This window comes from Sebastes umbrosus, chromosome 7 (genome assembly GCF_015220745.1).
Source record: "Sebastes umbrosus isolate fSebUmb1 chromosome 7, fSebUmb1.pri, whole genome shotgun sequence".
Taxonomy (NCBI): Eukaryota; Metazoa; Chordata; class Actinopteri; order Perciformes; family Sebastidae; genus Sebastes; species Sebastes umbrosus.
Window position 1 is genome coordinate 26,761,833 of NC_051275.1, and position 22,051 is coordinate 26,783,883.

General features: G+C 39.4%; 1 protein-coding gene across 3 annotated transcripts in view; it reads right to left on the reverse strand.

Moving 5' to 3' along the window:
* Positions 1–22,051, reverse strand: part of b3gat1a (beta-1,3-glucuronyltransferase 1 (glucuronosyltransferase P) a) — a 194,149-nt gene that overhangs the window by 23,077 nt on the left and 149,021 nt on the right. For 2 of the 3 annotated variants that reach the window (XM_037775205.1, XM_037775206.1), the window contains one exon: positions 20,949–21,179. The gene's annotated coding sequence lies outside the window, so the exon portion shown is untranslated. Of the gene's footprint in view, positions 1–2,999; positions 3,183–20,948; positions 21,180–22,051 lie in introns of those variants that run through there. The other variant, XM_037775207.1, reaches the window with a different exon arrangement.

The following is a 22,051-nucleotide window of genomic DNA, read 5'->3' on the forward strand; positions in this document are numbered from 1 at the left end:
AGATTAATCGATCAATAGTTTGGTCTATAAAACAAAATGTCTTGTTTTCTCTCCATATTTGAGAGGCTGAAAACAGCATTTTCTGCCATTTTTGCATGAAAAATGTATGAAAATAGCTGGCGATTATTTTTTTGATGATCAACTAATCGATAAATCGAATAATCGTGGCAACTCTAGACATTGAGTTAAGATTTCCAAGGTAAAGACAGAACTTTCATGCCGTCAAAAAATTAAGTAAATTCTTATAATTGGAAAAATGTAAGATATCGCCTCTCCAAGTTTAGTCCTATACGCAGTATTCAGTTTAATATCAGTCTCCAGAGAAACAAGATTATATGTGAAATTAAATTAACATTTAATACGATAATGGGAAAACATAGATTTGTATTATATTTTAACAAAAAAGGTTAAAATATGTTGCAATGCATTACTGTGGTTTGGGCTATAAAATACTTAAACAGGCACTGGACAGTAAACGGATAATTTATTACTCACTCCCTCACATCATTGACAAGTAGCTATGTCAGAGCCATCAGGTCAGCGCTGGCAGGCTCACACATCCTCCCTCTTCTCTCTCTCTCTCTCATTCGTGAAGTCAAAGAAGAAGCGGGGGCAAGTTTCCAAGTTTGTTATCGAGTCTGCCTCTGACTTCTGAGCTCCCTTGGCCCCGACCATCTCCTATTTCCAGAGGACCCAATGATAACATCATCTTTTCTTGCTTGCTTTGTGGCATTATTTTGATGTACTCTCCAGTCGGCTGGGAGGAGAGCCTCTCTGGAGATTGTGTGTGTCCTGGTATGTCCAATCGTTCGTTTTAGTTTATGAATTCATTGGTCTGCGACCAGCCTGGTAAAGCCCAGAACAGTTTTCAGGGATATCTGGGGAACCTTGGGAGACATGATGTCGCTGCAATAGATCATTATTGATGTCACTGTCACAGCCCCCCAAAAAGCTTCGCCTAGAGGTGTCATTAAAAGTGAATTTTGAATCTGTGGGCATTGATTCAAACAGGCGTAATTGCTTTTGAGGTACAGTAAGCCAGGAGCAGGTGATCGGTCTGGGCTTTCTCTGATGTTACGCTTCTCATATAGTCCTGGTTTTGAATCACCATAACATTATCGCAAAGTTTAATAAATGTACAGGCGTTTGGCTTTGTTACTCTGTTAGATTTTAATGTAAACTGACAGCTTACAGTGTTACACAGTTAAATATGTCATAGATAGCAGAAACAGTGCAAGGCACTGTAAATGGCACACTTTACATGCCTTTAAACGAACACATTCTGAATCTGTGTGCATTCAAAATAGGACTAAACGGAAAATTTCAGTAAAAGTAATATCTGTAAATGTGTATGGGTTTGAATGCACGCGTGGTGCACTGTAATACTTCTCATTCTCAAAAATTAGGACGTCTTAACAACATTTAAAGTCCATTTTTCAGGAGTGTATACATACAGTAACTCATAGGCTTCCTGTAACTGAGTTGACTTATGGAAAGGATGTTATTTTTAAAGAAACTGGACAACTTTTTGCATTTAATGCATCAAGTATTCTAACAAATCTGAAACAACAATCAGCTCCTTCAGTGATTTAACATCTAAAATCATCTCGCTTACTTGTAAAGTAAATTCTAACTTCTTAAAAATATGATCATTTTAGCCCTAAATAGCTTTAAAATGCTAAAAACACACTGTACTGTATATGTAGCACCTCCAAGCTATTAGACGAGGACACAGAGTGCCTCATTAATTCGTCCTTTGAATATATCACACTTACTATTTACGGTGTGTGTACGTGTAATACTTCTCATTCTCAAAAATTGGGATAATGACATTTAAAGTCCATTTTTCATTAGTGTATACATATATATAGTATATTCAATAACTCAGTTTTATCAATGTGAGTTTCTCTTTCCACTCAGAAAGAGAAAGTTAAAAATATAATAGATGAAAAAACAATTAGAGGCTGGCTCATCGCTGTAGTCGAGAACATTTTTTGTGTTTTAAAGACTTTTTGACTCTCTTTTTTCTCACAAACTAATTAAACTCATTTGTGGGCAGAGGGGGAACTGATTTACAATGTTGATCAGAAATCTGGAGCAGAGTTGGCAATTATTTTGCTTTTCAAGATGTGAACGAGAGTTTAAAGTTCTCGGAATTAAAACAGGCATTAATACTATCAAGAATCTCAATGTGACCAAAAAAGAAAGCATTTCCTCTGTTTAAATTATCTGTTTAATGATTGTTTATATCTGCCATGCTTGTGCTAGCTATGTTACTATTCATATTCTAGGTTTGGGTTCAGTGAAAGGTCACCTTAATGCTAGTTTTGTGTTACTTGTGTCATCAATCCAGTTCACACCTGCCATGCAGCGAGTCTCTTCAAAATTTGATCCTCTCCTCATGAAACAACTGCCTGCTTTGAGACAAGCTAATAATAGCAATGCAGGGCAGGCAGCTCCTGTATGAATCCTGCGGTGGGTTGTGAGAGGAAAGACAGCTATGTTGTTTACGATCATGTCATATTCTCAAGTTTACCGTAACTCATGCTAACTGGAATTATAACATACTAGTTAAATTGACAATGGCACTAATTTAAACAGTAATTAGAGTGTCTGGATTGTGATTAAACTATTACAGAACAGGTCGAGCTTTAATCTGCCAGACTCTCACTGTTTGCAGACCAGTTACCCCAATCACTGTAAATGCTGTTTAATAAAAAAATTAGCCGGAGAGAGTGGCAGTAAGTGCTGTTTCGCATGCTTGATTTAGGCGATGAGGATGGCTGTTTCATTTTCAGGAAAACTTGAATAACCCATTAGCTGTGAGCATTGGCCCTGATTGATGGCTCCAGTCCATGCCAGGATCAGGCTGCCTCAGCAATGATGAAAGATTTAAGAGCACCAACCTTCAGGCATTTTCTTCTCTGCCGATAACCATGGGGGATAGCCTAGCGCAGCCTGCCCTTAAGTTATTCTGACTAATTTATAGTCCGGCTCACCCAGGGCACAATTCCAATGCTGGGAGCACGATGCAGCCTCTCACAGCTGGCTGAGCAGACTGAAGGAGCTCCGCCAGGATTGCAGAGGCTGCCACTGAGACCTGGACCTGCCATGTCGGGTCAGCGCAGCTCAGCTCTGATCAGAATGGAGTCATGGAAGATGTCATCTTGGGGAGACCACAGGGAGAGAGACGGGAGAACAGCACTGTCTCATAGTTTCTCCTCATAGCGACTGCTAGAAAATATACCTTATTATTAGTGAATCATTAGTGTACTAAACTGATGCATATAGATTTAACTTATTAAAAGTAGTATGGACTATCTCAGACTCACACTTTTGCAACTTTAACCTACAGTTTTGACATTTTGGGAAATACAGTTTTTTGCTTTCTCCGGTTGTTCTCATACACCGTTCTTAGCTATACCCATGAAAAGTAATGCACTGTAATTCGGTGCTGGTAGGCAGATTTTGCTAGACCAGCTGTGCTTATGCTAAGGTAAGCTAACCGGCTACTTTTATATTTACTAGCGATTATGAGATCAACCTTCTTATGCTGCTCTCCACCTGAAAGCAAATAAGCACATTTCCCAAAATGTAAAATGTATTCCTTTAAATACTGTACTTATAATTAATAAATGGGAATAAACGCTGTTCATAAACAACACTGACCTAAATTTAATTTGCAGGGTGAACTTGTATGCTAATAATTACTTTTTTTTACATTTTGACTGGTCACCAAAGCCCCTTTTTATGATTAAATTGCCCTGTAGCAACAAGGAAATTAATAACATATTCATGGTTTAGATGTTTTTTTCACTGCTGCCATGAGAGGTTTGGTTATACTGTAAATTAGAAAATGGCATTGGATCCTTTGTGTGCCATTAACATAACTAACAATATCAATCATGAAGCGGAGACTTTTGTTGGAAATGACACTAAATCAATACATTACAACCCTTGGAGAGTCTGCAGGAATGATTCATGAATGTGGACTTCAACAGTTCCTAACAATAAAAGGGAAAGCATAGCGTTTATCTCATTAAAATTGGTTTTGGTGTACAGGGCATTGATTTCAACCACATGTGACATGTCTCGCACTGTGAACAGGCTTATTATGCTTCAGCATAAGGTCAAAGGTTGGCAGAGAAGGAGCTCCCAGATTCATTAGCTAATTAAAGGCTGCTTCCTGAGAGGGAGTTTAGGTGTTCGACTGGTTCCCGCTCTCAGACTTCAACATGCTAGCTCTGCTGAGCTCCGTAATGAGGGTTAGACCATGGATTTTTCCACTGAAAGATTCCACAGCGTCAAAGTCCCCCAATTATATGCCCTTGTGGAGGGAAAATATATATAATTATGAAGCTGATCATCGCTAATTAAACTTAGGGGATTTGATCCAATGCAATGGCAGTGTAGCCGAGAGTTTTGTTTGGGATGGGAAATAATTGGTGTAAATAGAGAAGAAAAAGAGACATTAAGACTTTCCTTAAGGAGCTGCTTGTTTGACAATGACATCAGAATCATTGGGTATCTGAAGGATTTAATTTTTCACAATCAAACAAACTGAATTTTATTAATAAGTAGGGCTGTCAATCGATTAAAATATTTAATCGCGATTAATCGCAGGATTGTCCATAGATAATCGGCGTTAATCGCAAATTAATCACATTTGTATCTGTTCAAAATGTACCATAAAAGGACATTTTTCAAGTATTCAATACTCTTATCAACATGGGAGTGGGTAAATAGGCTTGCATTATGTAAATACATGTATATATTTATTATTGGAAATCAATTAGCAACACAAAACAATGACAAACATTGTCCAGAAACCCTCACAGGTACTGCATTTAGCATAAAAAATATGCTCAAATCATAACATGGCAAACTCAAGAGCTGTCAGTGTGTCAGCATGCTGACTTGACTATGACGTGCACCAAACTGCATGTGATTATCATAAAGTAGGCATGCCTGTAAAGGGGAGACTTGTGGGTACAAGTTTGGAGCGTTATTTAGCCTCCTTCGCAACAAGCTAGTATGATATCATTGGTACCAATGGATTCCTTAGGTTTTTCTAGTTTCACATGATGCCAGTATCTTCCCTCTAGCTTTAAAACTGAGCCAGCTACAACCTAAAAATCGCAATTTGCATTAATGCGTTAAAGAAATTGGTGGCGTTAAAACGTTGCGTTATTATTGCGCTAATTTTGACAGCCCTGTTAATAAAACATATTTAATACTTCAGCCATGAAGAAGGAAAACTGGGATTTGAAAGTTAAGACTGATGGTATGAAAAAAAGACATATGGGAACACCAGTAGCCTCAGGTTGGACAGACAAGCCAGTAAGGATAATGAAGCTCCATGACCAACGTGGGAACACAGGGTGGCTCTGTGGTGTCAAGAGTGTGTAGCAGTGTAGCTCGGCTGCATGTGTGAATTTGAATCAGGAAGCGCTGGAGGACAGCGTGCGTGCTCAGCAAAACCTTCCCCAGGATAAGTAGAGGTTTTAAAGATATGTCTGATGCAGATGAACTTGGCACATAACAATTATGGACTCAACGCAGCTGCCAGTTTGCTCATGTCCATCTCTGGTGTTTTCTTAATTACATAATTAGTCAGAGTGTTGGTATATGTGATTTCCCTCTATGACATGCTGTCATTAGCTTTGAACCTGCCAGTAAAACACGGCCCCCAGGAGACAGCTAATTTGTGGCGGAGACTCATTTAATAGCTTTGGTAATTAGTGGATGCGACATTATTATTATTATTTCCCATGCTTACTGCATGTGTGAGTCATTCCATTTGCTAATGGTTTATGCAGTGCATTTCATGATATCCTAAAAATCCCAATACGTTTTATGTATTTGCACTCATTTGTTGACAAGGTTGTAGTCCAAACACTGAACAAAATAGACATGAAAAAGCACCTAAAAATCATATGTTAGTATCTGTTTCCTACTATTACCAAGAGAGAAATACCTGATCTTACTAATGTAATCATATCACATTGTACTGTATATTAAAATAATTCTTAGCAGCAGCTGGTCATTCCACATTATTAATTTAAATTCCATATCAAAAACAGTTTAGCACCTATGCACCACTTTCACACAAATGGCATTTCTTGAATACCACCATAAAAGCACTGACATTTAAAGATCTCTGGTAAAATGTCAGATAAGTGATGATGTTGAATGCAGGCCTAATGAAGAAGCGAGTCAGCATAGTTTCCAGCTCAATGTAAAACAAGGCACCTTTAACATTTCAACCGGAGCCTTGATAATCTGCTCTTTGCTGGCCTTTCAAATCGTTGCTTACCACTTACTATTATTATTTGTCCTTTGCTTGTATGCGGCTATGCACAGTCGCATTCAAAGAGCACCCGGGGGCACAGAAAGATGACACCGACAGAACAGTGTTGACACAGCGACTGTGTGTCTGCTGATGCTACATTACAGAGGTGTCACTGACTCAACGGAGCAATGACTTTGCTGAGATAAAGAGCACCGTGGTGACTGACAGCAACGCTGTCACCAAATCCAAATGGCGATTTTAAGCTTCATGGGTACTCTGCAAGCACGGTAAAAACAGTACTGTGTCCTTGTGATAATAATAATAATGAGGGACAGGGCTTAAAATACACCAAAACCATAATCCAAATGTTACCTTAAACACCTTCATTACCAGACCAAACCAGACATGTCCTTATCTACCTAGAGTCTACAGCACTGCTAGCCTACTCTCTGCATAGTACCTCAAGTACACTGAGGCTGTACGTGAGCTAAGTGCTAGTGGCAGCGTACTGTACTAACATGCTCACAGTTTAATGCTGTCATGCTCAGAATGCTGATGTTAAAGGAATTAGTTTAACATGTTGGGAAATATGCTTATTTGCTTTCAAGATTTAGATGTGAAGATCAATACCACTGTAATGTCTGTACTAGGGCTGCACCAACAATTATTTTTTTATTGATTAAAGCTGAAGTAGGCAAGATTGGATAATAATATGATTTAAAAAAAGTTATTTTTATAAAACCTGAAAACCTCCGGTGTCCTCCGGTGCTCCTAACGGCATTGGCAAGATTTCACAGACCGGAGGAAAACAAGCAGTCAGAGCTGATCTGGGATCTGCTGTCCATCTGCCGTCTATGAGAGCCGGCTGTCAATCACTCGCAAACTCAAACCAAACAGTCAAACTAGGCAGCGCTGATCAAATATGAATCAATATTATGTAACGTGAATGCTTATTTCTCGCCTCAAATGTTTTCAGAATCATCTTGTAGTGCCCGGTTTAGCTGTAAAATGAGAAAGTTTGTGACCTGGCAGCCATGTTGAGATATCTTGAAGGAACGCCAAGTTCCAGTCACATGACCGGAGCCCAGCCAATAGGAATGCTCTCTCTCTGAAATGACCTGTGATTGGCCAAAGTAGATTTTTTAAAGCCTGAAAACAGAGCCATGAGGAGGTGCAGAAGTCTAGTTATCTCTCAAAACTTGACACTTGATTACAATATGCTGAAAGGTTATTATGGAATTTTTGCCCAATGATGCCAAAAATATACTGCCTACTGCCACTTTAATCTAACGATTTATTTTTTGATTTACCTGGAGAACTCTGAACTGGAGAATCAGTTTCTTTACCTATACTTGACTTAAAATTTTAAATGGTTATGAAATACTGCATATTGATTTCATCACTGGAGTAATATGCAGTTAAGATAATCACAGTAAAATGTATTTTTGCATCAGTCTGGGTAAGGAAAATAATTGGAACGATTTACAGACTGTGACAACAGACTAATGCTAGTTAAAGTCATTTCTCACTCATACATGGCCGTTAGGTAAACAGAAAATACAAAACGGACAAATAATAACGTTAGACGACACGCAGTGTAACCTTACTGTAACAGCAGCAGTGCAGAAATTACTAATTATTAACATGATGAAGAAACATTTAGAAAATCAATGTTAAGTGCCTACTACAAACAGAAACACATTGAAATGCGTGTTGATAATCTTAATATATCATGCTTTGGTTGGGACACAAAGTGAACAGGGTGGTGCTGTCTTGCTGCCGCGGCTGTCTTGACAAAGCACTCCGGGATGCTTTCGTTTTTGGAAGTGTCATAGCAGTTGTACTGCTGTGATAGCCCATTTCCAATCTGCAGAGTTTACAGAGCACCACATTGTTGGGTCTCTGTCTAAAATACTTCCACAGGTTTTTTAGCTGCAGCTTGTTCTCGGGGGGATTAAATGCTTTGACCGGGGGAAGACATTCTTGTGATGCACCGACGCACGTTATGCAAATCAACGTATTTTTGTAATCAATGACGTTGAATACGTCAACGAATCGCCCCAGCCCTAGTCTGTACGGTAAACATGAAGTATCCGCCAGCAGCCGATTAGCTTAGCTTATCACAAGGACTGCAAACAGGAGAAAACGCTAGCCTGGTTCTGTCCTAAGGTAACAATATCCGCTAAACAACAGGTCTAAATTAACATGTTATATCTCATTAGTTTAATCTGTACAAATACTGAAGTGCAAAAAGGACAAGTTGTGGTTTTTACGTGAGGTTAGGTGCTGGACTATTTCTAATCAGCTCCTGGAGTTTTCTCCTGTCTTAGGTTGCTAGACAGCCAGCAGAGACTCCAGAAAGTCATTGTGCATTGTCAAGAAAAATTTCTGCACATAACCCCTGTAAAACTGCAACTTGTCCTTTTCTACATTTCGGTTTTTGTGTCAATTAGTGAACTTTAGAGGTGCTGGTAGGGCAGATTTTGTTTCCTTCAGACAGGTTAGTATTTACCAGACAGACATGAGAGTGGTATCAATCTTCTCATCTAATTCTTTGCTAGAAAGCAAATAATAGTATTTCCCAAAATGTCGAACCATTCCTTTAAAGTTGCTTAAATTAGCAACTTTTAGCGAGCAGGATTTAGCATTTTCCAATGTTCACATGTATCTCGGCCATGTGTCCTACATTGTTATTTTCCACCAACAACTGCAACAGTCATTATGATGTTCCCTTTAGTTTAGTTTGACGCATGAGAGGTGAGTCATTTCTGCAGGCCTGTGCTCATAGTGACACAGACACACACATATATACGCCAACACAGTCACACAATGAAACCAGCATGACTTTCCTCCCTCCTAATGATGATCAATAGCCTGTGGGCTGAGGGAAACCCTACTGTATCCGTCACTACACCGAACCACAGGACCCTTAAGAGGGGCTGAAGAATAGCTGAGGTGGGTCGACCCATCATCTATAATGAACCCCCTTGGAGCTGACACATTATATGTGGAAATGGCTCCAATTAGGCCATCTAGCTGTAAAGTCCAGGGAGGGTTGGACAATTACAAAGTTAGAGGGGAGGATGTGGATGGGACCGAGCTACAATCAGGTGTTATCAGAGCTGCATTCAATCACTCTGTTCTTAGCCAGCGCCTTCCTTCACTGCTTCAAGTCTGCTGATTGCACGAATCAAAGGCTACTTTTTTCCTGCAGTTTAAAGACCCATATCATTACACATCCCCCAAACAGCTTCTCATGTTGAAGCACAATGATACTAATTCTGTTTTTACGGTCAACGGCTTTCATTACTTCATGACATCAGATGCCAATGCATGCATATTACATTAGAATGACAATCTGCTTGCAGATGATCATAATTAGAATATTTTCAGCCTTAAGTGAAGCCTTGTTCTCTCACAAAACATTCATCACTTCCACTGTAGTAAAATACACATCTTAAGTAGATTTCTTGGTTGGTAACTAACGAAACTGACGTGTTTTTATGACCCCTTTAGAGGTGACATGACGTCATGAGTTTGATGAATGTATCCCTGAAGTCTGACCGACCCTTCTGGCCCTTTGACCTTTAAAGGAGCACGAGGATTTCTGTTTGGATGGATGGAGTGGAGACATTAAGCAAGAGAAAAGGTCATAGGCTTCACACAACTATTCATATGGCTGCAATCATGTATTAATGTCAGATGTTTACTTGGATTATGTGCGTCATCATAGGCAGTGTTTGACAGCGTTTGGTTATATTTTCAATATGTTTCTGAATAGTTTGATTTAAAGTTTTCATTAGTTATCATTCTGTCAATTGCTTTAATCTAGGGCTGCCAATTAATTAAAATATTTAATTGCAATTAATCGCATGTCTGTTCATGATTAATCGTGATTTATCGCAAATTAATCGCACATTTTTTTTTCTGTTAAAATGTACCTTAAAGGGAGATTTGTCAAGTATTTAATACTCTTATCAACATGGGAGTGGACAAATATGCTTTATGCAAATGTATGTTTATATTTATTATTGGAAATCAATTTATAACAAAAAACAATGATAAATATTGTCCAGAAAGCCTCAAAGGTACTGCATTTAACATAAAATATATGCTCAAATCATAACATGGAAAACTCAAACCCAACAGGTAACAACAGCTGTCAGTGTGTCAGTGTGCTGACTTGACTATGACTTGCCCCAAACTGCATGTGATTATCATAAAGTGGGCATGTCTGTAAAGGGGAGACTCCCATATGACTAGTATTACATGGTTGGTACCAATGAATTCCTTAGGTTTTGTAGTTTCATATGATGCCAGTATCTTCAATCTAACTTTAAAACGGAGCCCGCTACAACCTAAAAATCGCAAGTTGCGAAATTGGTGGCATTAAACCGAAATTGCGTTACTGTGTTATTATTGCGTTAACTTTGACAGCCTCATTATCACACAAAATATTGAAAACTGTGATGTTGTAAATGCGAAAACAAACCTCTCATGTTTACTTTTCAGGTGCTGTCAGTCTTTTTAACAAAATCTCTTGGAAGCAATGTGTTTGCAGAGAAAAAAAAACACCTCAAATGTGATAAATCATTCTAGGAACAGAGTCAAAATTGTGGCGACAGCATTTCAACAACAAGCATCATGTCCTCTTTTGAAAATTTACAGAGCCGACCTTTAATGTGATTTTGAGTAGGATGTGCTTTCCTTGCCTGGCTCATGCTCAATTTATCTTGAGCATTTAGAGATCCAAGTGGACAGAGAAATAACCGTTTGTGTTTGAGCATCGCAGAAGATTTTCACCGGCTTACTATTGATTAACGCCTTTGTCCAATTCAGACTAACACATTGTTTTGAGTCGAGGCAGGACTGAGAACTCAAAGCACACTCAAACATACAGCACATCCCCTCTTTCAGATGGTAATCCTACATGATGAAGCGGTTTCGTACAGCTTCCCGCTGCATATTGCTTCAGTTCTTTGTATGTGTATGTGTGTTTGTTTGTATCTTAACCAACCAGATGAGTGTTTGTACGTGTCAGTTTGTCCTGTCATGGTTGGCAAGCTCTGAACATTCAAATGTCGCTGTTCATTATCGCCCTCTCTGCTTTGATCGTGTTCTATGATAAAATGACAGAACAACTATTGATCTTCATCTATTCATTTGTGACATGATTTGTGTAACAAATGACAATTGAGAATGTGCAGTAAGCTCACGTCTCATACTCAGAAATTCTTGCTGATATAGTATATACCCGGGCTTTTCTAACATACACAGAATCCACATACTATACTAGATACTCTGTATGAATAATATGTTAGTATGTGATTTCACACACAGCCACATTTGGGGAAAACAGTTTGCTCATTGTTTTGGACGGTGTGTTCGGCTAACAGCTAACGGCTAATGGAACAACCAGTACACACAGAGCTGAAGGCATTGCCGTCGCTAACAGCTAACGGAACTACACATAGCTGAGTGCATCGCCGCCGCTCCAGAAACACAGTGGGGGAAAACAGTTTGCTCAGTAGACTTGCAGCCTAAATAAACGCTTGAAGTCGCGGTTACGCCCGTGAGACGGAGCTGAGACGTGCGTCTGCACAGAGCCGGTGCAGACATCTTCATGGATTAAAATGAGCAGTGGTTGTTGCAGACACACCTGGCGGAGATCTGCACTCTACTGAGTGCATCTTTCTACCAATAGATCCTCCTAAATGCTACACTCTGGACCTTCCAACCTACCAGGTTCAGTGTTTCAGACTTAAATGTAACCTGATGAGACTTATACAGGCTGTGTGAGACTAACTACAATTCAGTGCACAAAGCTTTGATAATATGGAATAAAAAATAGCTTGTTTCTTCTCCCAAACACTAAACACCATACACAGTGGCCATATGCTGGGCTGGAAAATGGAGCAATAGGATTGCCTCAGAGGAGTTTGTTGATGCTGTGTAGCTGCAGGGCGAGACAATGTTGGTGTATCCCAGTTTGCTTCCCAACGGAGATGGTGCAATTCTGGGGGGTTGTGCTTTAGTTAAGGCTGTTGTCCTGTTAACTGCTGCTAGTTGGGCCAACCCGGGGCTGTCTAATGATGCAAACATACACACACTCAAACACTGATGTGGTCTGATGGGCTTCAGGGTGATTTAACTTCTTTAAAAGCCTTCAGGATCTCCCTGTTTGTGTGTGCGTGCAAGTGGATACGTTTATATCTGTGCTTGTGTTTTTGTGTGTGCAAACATGGCTGCATGTACGTGTGTGGGTTTCATCAGACAACTCAACGCCAACTTTCACAATTCCCCAGGACCTCGCCGAGTCTTGGAGCAGTGCTAGTTATCTAATCTTGCAGGAGCTCACTGTGTGCAGGTACCGTAAAGTGCTGCAGCCAGCTGGCTCGTGGATAAATCCCAAAATGTCTGGGAGACTGAACCACTTATTTGGGTCATGTTGGTTTGGGTGGAATTGAGTTGTTCAAATGCTGAACTTTCAATGATCTACTGTGCTCATTTTAGCTTTTGTGTGCTAAAAAATACTTGCTTTTCACCATGATTTGGCTTTCAGTTTGCATGCCTCCTGCATTTGGTGTGTTTGTTACTGTAACTGTGCCATACAGCTCCTCTGCGAATGGTTTACACTCCAAAACCAGGTTGCTGTGCACTGAATAATTCAATGTTCAAGAGGGAAACGTTAAGAGACATTTCTCATGATAACAATGAAATTGCAAACAGTTGCATCATTGCACAACATTGTTTTACTCCTTCTAATCTTACAATACAACATTATCCAAGTGTGAGAAATCTGTGTCCTTGCAAAAGTGCTTCACAGCTGTTGCAAGCTGCTGTTGCACTTAGTCCTTTCAGCAGTTCTTACAGTAGTTTGAAGTATTTAAAAGACCTAATTTCAACATTTTTGTAGACATTTTCTGTTTTGAATGTCTCAAAGGAAGTTAGCAATTAGTGGGTAGTTTGATTACAAGTTCAAAGGTCTGTCTTTGAAAAATCATTTAGAAATGACTGGTGGAGTACAAGATAAACTAAAAAGCACAAAAATTCATTCACAAAGCCTTTTCATGGCAGCCGCTTTTTCACCAACACATTTTTAGGTCAGCCATTTGTGTGCTCACTTGGCTTGTGAGAATTAATGCGACAGAAAACTGCCAAGGGGACAAATGTAATTGTGGTGTAGGTGGAAAAAGCAAGTAAACATTGATGCATTTAAGCACTTCCTAAAACCACCAAATGTGTGTTATTATCTTTGAACCGCTCGTTTCGTATAAGTAATCACATACAATGATTGTGCGTCATGCTTGGAGTGTCATCATTAATCTTGGAATAATTCAGCAGCTAATGCCCTGGAATTGAAATGAGAAAACGTCGCCTGTAGGTCTTCTGCGTAGCAGGTTTGTGTCATTACAGAACAAAGAGATTGTGCAACAAAGGGCAGAAGAAATGTTCCGAAGAGCTCACAGTAGATTTGCTGGAGCGACAATGATGAGCAGTGTCTTCCTTGTATTAAGAGTAACAAGCTCACCCGAACACCGAGCTGAAATCTAGGCAGGAGGTTCAAGGATTGTCTAGTTTGCAGCAGGCATAAGGAGAAATACAATGGATGCTTTTTTTGGGAAGGCGCATTCTCACTTAATAATTTATGTTCCAATTTCTTGTTCGACAAAAACCTTGGTCTCCAGCGTGTTTATCATCCAGGGGAAGGGAGAGACACAGGGACGCACTTACTGTTAATAACAATGCCTGGAGGTGGGATATAGAAAATGATGGTCTATTCTAAATCTGCTCTGCAGCCGTAGGACATTCAGGACATTACTGTAATCTATTCTAAACATACACTGCACTTTTCTGTATATGCTCAGCTTTTTACATACTGGTACAGTGTACCTCTGTTTGGGAGATTAGTCCGAATGCTGCAGCTGTGATAAAGACTGAGGCAGATTAACACATAAAGTACACCCAATGCTGTCATTTTTTTGCATCTAACAGCGTACAACATCTGAATTTTCTCTCCTCTCTATGCAGATGGTGCTGTATTACCTATAATTGCTGACTATTGTGTTTATTACCAGAATCCTGATAACCATATGAGCCATGTGTTCAGAATGGTAACTCTTGAATCACATGAATTATGATCTTAAACACTGTCAGGCTTTTGAGTCTACAAACTATGGTTCACAATCAATTAGAAAAATATGACACATAAAAAAGAGGAATATCAGGTAATACAAACAAAATATATAGCCATCAAATTGTGAAATATTACAATACCTTTTTTAAACTGAACTCAGTATTGTACAATTATATTAACTCTGCTTCTTTTTACAATTACAGTGTTTATTACACGTCGCTTTTTATCAAATTCCAGTAAGGATGCAGCGATTACCGATTATTTTCATGATTAATCAATTCATTGTTTGGTCTATAAAACATAAAAAAATCAGCCATGTGTCCTAAAAATTACGTTCCCATACAACTAAACTGCATTCTCAATTGCGTCTAGATTTTGTTGCGGATTACATTTATCTTTGACGTATCACAAATACGTTTGTTAGTCCATGGACAAGCAAGTGACGTATTATATCGAGCGACCGTTAATGAAAGTTACGTGGAACAATAACGTTATTGAAAGTTTTATGGTATAATTACGAGTATAACAAGCAAAGAAATCCACTACGGGTGGGAAGGGTCGTGGATGGGTCAAACTAACACCGGACTTTCCCCCAGAAGATCGCTGTTCAGGTCCTGTGTGAAACATAGTCAATCCGAACCGCAATGTTTTTTTACTAAACCTAATCTTGTTTTGTGTTGTTTCAATGTCGTAGTCATTTTAAGCCAAACCATGTTTTGTTTTTACTAAACTTAACAAAGTAGTTTTGTTGAATTTCTTGTATTTGTTTTGTTTCATTTTACAACATTAACCATGTATTTAAAACTGCGACCATAATCCAACACAAACAAATATGTTTCTCTTGAAACATAATTGAGAATACAGTTTGTGGCGGTACTGAGTTCCCCAGACTTTAAGACTGAAAAACAGTTCCCATCCACATAATAATATAAAATAAAATGCCTTCTTAATAATAATAATGAACAAATGCCTCTTCAATAATGAACAAATGCCTCTATATTAACAAACAATTAAGGAAACTGAAATATTGGTTTGTGTTTTTCCTTTTACCCTCCTTTAAAGTTTTCCCAAATAAAATACACTAAAAGAAATGGGTATAAAGGGTTTCATTGAAAATCAACAAATGAATAGAATACAAAAATACAGCCTGCAGGCGTTAGGCTATCGTAAGGCAAGCCAGATCGTTGCACAAATAGTACCTAAACGTCCCAGTGCAGGTAACCCAATTGGTTGGCACTTAACTTGTTTCCCCAACTAGGAGAGTCAACACTCTCAACAAACAAAACACAAAGATCACAGAATCCCAAAAGGGCCCAAAACAGACCAGAGTTTCTGGTAAAGCTGATAACACATGTTGCATTGAGTGAAGGAGAGATCAGAATGACCCTGGGTGTGCAGTTTCCCTCCTCTTTTAAGCCCTACAGAAAGGGCGTCGTTACACCCTGATTGGCCAAGAGGGGAATGCACCAAGCTGCTCTCAACTATCATTTAAGAGCCAGTCCCCACACCCTGCGCAACAGGTGAACTGAATAACCCTCTAATCACTCAGCAACTCAACCAAAAAAACACCAGGGAAAAGGGAAACAACAGCAAGCACCAGAGAATTGGCAGCTGCCACAAGTTTAATTGTATGGGAACGTAATGCCCTTCACAATAAATGTCTTTTTATGTGACCAACAATTGAAAATCCAAAGATATTCCATTTACAAAACTGTTATGAGAAGGAAGAGCAGCGAATTCTCCCATTTGAAAAGCTGGAATCATCAAATGATTAATCGATTATCAAAGTAGTTGCCTGTTAATTTTCTGTTGATCAACTAATCAATTAATCGACTTCTCATTGCAGCTTTAAATTCATGATTATTTATTTCATGTCTTTTTTATTTAATTAATTTTGAACATTTTGGGTCTCCATATATAAAATCTTAATTTTTAAGATGCAGTAATAATTTTGAATTCATGTATTAAACCGTATCTGTGCAAGTTTTAGACAGTGTTGGCCAGCGCAGAGGGAAAAAAGGAATTATACTGTAGGTGTGTCTGGTGGCCTTAGCCTCTCTGAGCTTTCTTTCTCATCCTCTCTCTTTTCTGTCAAACTCTGTCACGCACACACACCCACACACTCAATTTCACCCACTCTTCGTCCTTCTTATTCTAGTGTCCTCCTCTTTCTCCATCTCATCTTCCATCTCTCTCTCTCACACACAATTTCTCCCTTTTTTTGTATTAACTTCCTCCTCCTCTCCACCCCATCTCCAGCCTCCCTTCTTGTTCCTCTCTTCCTCCATTCATCTCTCTCTCTCTCTCCCTCCCTCTGTCTTTTTGACTAGCTCTCTCTGGGGGCGGATGCGCCTCTGTGGCCCTCTGCAGATCTGGAAAGGACATCCTCTCAGTTTAATTCAAGTCAACCCCGGTCTCCTGGTGCTCCAAGACGCAGCATGTGTGACAGCTCTACAGAGACAGCCAGAAGGAACAGACAAGTTTCATCTGCATATACGTGTGTGTGTGTGTGTGTGTGTGTGTGTATGTGTGAGTGTGTGTGTGTTTCAGCCAGGCATCTTTCAACATTTCCCCGCAGACTGAAAGAGTTAATTTCACCCTGGCAGCAATCGTAGCCGTCTATAAATCTATGATGAGAGGCTGCTATGTTGATTAGTCAGTGATAATTCAGCTCACACCAATTAAGGAGGTTGGGAGTGCTATCTAAATTATTACATAACATATGCTATGTGCTCTAAGCTTGTTGGAGAGACTGTAAATAAAACTATGATCATGAAGACGTTATGGACTCGTGCCTTTTCTCACATGTTGGAGCCACACATGAGCAAACAGTTTACATAGCAGCCGCCTAAAGACAGGCCGCGTGTGGGAATATAGCATGCAAGATCATTCAGTGTCATGCAATATGGTTAAATATATGGCAATATAATAAAGCCCGATAAAACAACACAACGTGACCGCAGAGTTGAATCAATACCTCTCTGCACAGTCTCAACAAAAACACGTTAAAACACAAAATGAAAATGAACAAACACAAATTTAAGACTTATTGCATGGCTGTTGTATAATGCATTACCCTGTGAGGTTATTTTGTCAATATGCTCACAATGGCAATGCTAATATGCTGATGCTAAACAGGTATAATATTTACCATGTTCATCATCTTTGTTTAGTGTGTTAGCATACTAACATTTGCTAATTAGCGCTAAACACAAAGTACAGTCGAGGCTGACAGAATGTCTTTAGTTTTGCAAATATTCAGTCATAAATCAAAGACAGATTAAAATTGATGAAAATTGATGATGGCACTAGATGAAAAGTCAGAGGCTCACCAAAGTCATCAGGATACATCCTCTGGGAACCATGAACGTCTGTGAAAACTTGTGCCAATCCATCATGTAGATGTTGAGGTATTTCACAGGTTAAGTGCTTTGAAATTAGTATTCATCCTCTGTTGATCATAAATATCTGTACTAGGTCTGTCATCGATTAAAATATTTAATTGCGGTTGATTGCATGATTGTACATGGTTAATCTTGATTAATCACAAATTAATCTCACATTTTTTATCTGTTCAAAATGTACCTTAAAGGGAGATTTGTCAAGTATTTAATACGCTTATCAACATGGGAGTGAGCAAATATGCTGCTTTATGCAAATATATGTATATATTTATTATTGGAAATCAATTAATAACACAAAACAATTACAAATATTGTCCAGAAACCCTCACAGGTACTGCATTTAGCATAAAAAATTAAACGTAACATGGTAAACTGCAATCCAACAGGCAACAACAGCTGTCAGCGTGTCAGTGTGCTGACTTGACTATGACTTGCCCCAAACTGCATGTGATTATCATAAAGTGGGCATGTCTGTAAAGCGGAGACTCGTGGGTACCCATAGGATCCATTTACATTCACATATCTTGAGGTCAGAGGTTAAGGGACCCCTTCGAAAATGGCCATGCCAGTTTTTCTTCGCCAAAATTTAGTGCAAGTTTGGAGCGTTATTTAACCTCCTTTTCGACAAGCTAGTATGATGTGTACCAATGGATTCTTTAGGTTTTCTAGTTTCATATGATACCAGTATCTTCTATCTAGCTTAAAAACTGAGCCCGCTACAACCTAAAAATCGCAAGTTGTGTTAATGCGTTAAAGAAACTAGTGCCGTTAAAACAAATTTGTGTTAAGGCGTTATTGTTCTGTTAACTTCGTCAACCCTAATCTGTACTAAATTTCATGGCAATTTATTCCCTTATTGTCAAGATATTCTACTAGAAGCCAGAAATGTCGAAATTCTTCTTATTATTATCATTATTATTATTATTATTATGAGCGGGCCTGCATTAGAGGAAATGTCTGGGAAGTCAGGAGGATTCATCCTCTGGTGACCATGAATATCTGTAAAAAAAATGCTGCATGACTGGTTTGTCAAAGCATATCCAATAACTACAGTATATCTATGTTCTGCCTTTTAAAAACATCTTGATTTCACTGTTATGCTTTTTGTTTTATCATTTATCTGAGAGCAGTTGGTATAATATACAAAAGTTGAATATTTGGTGCAGTGTGAAACATTGCTATCGACCAGTGCTGTGATCCCAGGGCTCTGTGGTTTATGTAAGCGCTATAGATCTGTGTGCTAACCTGTCTTATTTCGGCTGTGTTTGTTTGCACTGGGAAAAAAGGCAATACTGTATGAGAGTATAAGGTTTATATTCATCTTACCCTCGGCTTGCCAATAAGAAATCATGATATTTTCTTTGGTAGTGTGAGGAGACAACAGAGCCTACAAGCAATTTTAAAGCCAAGCCATTCTCACTCTTTCTCTCTCCCCCTCCTCACTATCTCATCATTTGCTGCCTCCACACCTTAAGATTATTCCCTCGGATTTGTCATCAGCAGCGTCGGATCTTGAGCTCTCACACCTATCCCTGCCTTCCTCACCTCCCAATCGTCTCCCTCATGCTCCCATGCACTATGCCCATATATATATCAACCTCTAATAATATCAGAGGCCAGGGGGATCGCAGGCTCCAGAGGTAAGTGGATCTGTCAGATCATTTTGCCCCTGTCTTCCACCTAATTCCTCTACTGGATTTCCTGGTGAAAATGGAACATCTATTGGACAGGCAGCGAGACAGAAAGTAGGAAGACGGCCATGATAGAGTGAGACACAGAGTGGAGGTACTATCACCTGCATCCTCCTTTTGCCTTTATCCGCATCATTTGATGCTCACAGAGTTTTAATTTTAGCTGCCTTGCAGAGAGAAATGAATAAATAAGGCATCTGCGTGTTTGTTAACGTTAGTGACAGCGAAAAAAAAAAAGAATAAAGCAAGATTGTCAAGGTCAACCCGGCTGTCTGCATAAGGCAGTTACAGAGATGAAAAAATATCCTCATATATTTGAAAAACATCTCTGGATAGAAATACACTGTTCCTGACAAAGGAATCAATATCTCACATTGATTTTTAGATGGAATACTGGTTATGAACTTCTTAATTGCTGTCACGGTTTACATTTTTGTACTGTTGTTGTCCAGCAGATTAAATGATCAACGGCCAAAATGTCTGTTGGAAAATATGCCAAATAAAATGGATAAATTCATGAATAGAATATTAAATAGCCTTATATTATGTGACAAGATAACTTAAATATAAACTTATGTTATACAAAGTTTACATGCCTCCGCTATGATTCCAACCCAATACACTTTTTGTCAAACTCAGCGAATATCTCCTCACGGTCCGCTGGCTGTCTGTTATGTGTGTTCGCTGAAAAAAATTCATGGCTCTACAAATGGGAAACAAAATGGCTCAGACTAAGCCATTACTGGTACTGGATGTCATTTATTTATTTATTTTTACAATTAAACTTCTATTGAGGTTTTTGAATGAAGCTTTGAATGTCTGTCGTCATATTTTATGATGTTTTCTGACTCAGTGAAAATGTTGTTTTTTGAAAGGCTAAGCACCAACAAATATGGATTGAAGCACAATATTTCATTATATAAAAACAACTTATGAATTTTGAAAATGATTATCTATCTTTTTTCAATAAATATTGACTTTTGGGCTTTGGACTGAGACAATTACAGAGATGAGGAGCGCCGCCACTGAGAGAGAGAGAGAGAGTCTGAGGGGAAATGAAGGTGGACTATTGCACACAATGTTTCAGTAAGGTATTAATAATAATTTGAATGTCAACGTTATGAATGAAGCTTCAAACTGTTCGGTAGGCTACAGCCCTACGAGCCACACAATACTATTTTGAATTTGACAAACGTGGAATTTGACAAGTCTTTTATTTAATTTTTTAGACCACTTTAGACTGCTATTATATTGCCATTTAAAACATCTGTCCAGTAGTTCTGGAATATTAACGGCAATAAAAATTATAGTGTAAACCCTGATTGCTGTACTGGAAAAACATCAAATGGGAGAGTGTAGTACAGTCCAGGTCTGTTGTATGGAAATGTGCAACCCCACAACAATAAGAACAATAGGATACTCACAAGCAGTCCTCTGCCCGTCTGCAGCAACCACAGGCCCCTCCTCCAGTGTATTGCTGTCCTCCTTGTGTCGTCGGATACTGTCACAACTCTTCGTCTCAAGCCCGCCTTAATTGGTGCCGCCGCCCGGAGAGCAGAGATGTGTGCGGTTGAAGGTGGTCAAATGCAGTGCGAAGCTGTGTCACCGGTGACATCCAAACTCTCCCAACAGTTTCACGTCCTCAGGGCTGGCCCCTGGAGAAACAAGAGCACGAGAGAGATGTGAGTAAGAATGGGCCTCCTCTTCCCAATACAATGAGAGGCATTGAAGAAAGGGAATGAGCAGGATGGCAGCTGGGAGGAGACGCTGCCACACTATAACAGCCACTGGGTCATTCCCAGTGCCTCTGTGACGGGATTTCTGTTTGCATCTGGATAGCTGTCAGGAGAGTTAATCATTGTGTGTGTGTGTGTTCCTCTGAGGATTTTGAGGAGGTACAGTTACAAGCTGCTTGACAGGAAATTGATGACATTTTTGTTTTTGCCTTCATGGGGTGTGCCTTTTACACCCATGACTACACCCCATGTTGCTGATTTCAGCTTCACAGTTATTTCACATTTTCCTCATACAGTATGAAAACAACTTGCATGGCCATAAAAAAAACAACAGAGGGAAAAAAAGCTATACTTTCCTGTGTTATTAATTAGTTTATTTGTCCTACGCCCTGGGGAAATTATGACAGAAAAGCAAAGAAAGAAATTGCTAAAATATGGCCAGACGCAAACACAAATTACACAATTTATTCAAAGCTATTAATAGCCTCCTTCCTTTTACGCATGCCCTGTGGGGAGTGTCATCTGAAAATGTCCATTTGGAAGAAATAAGACAAACACACCAGCTGCACTTCTCACTCACTCCACCGCGATTCCTCTCCCCCAGCTACCGCTCTCCATTATTGATGAGACTTCCTCTGTCCGCCTCATCTGCCACAGTGCTGGTGGTGCTCGCCTGTGGGCAGCCGCTGTGGTTGCAGAGGGGGACCAGCTGATGCCACGCGAGGAGAAATGAGACATGGGTCGGGCACATTAGCAGCCTATCGACAAGATGCGATGCAGAGGGCATGCAG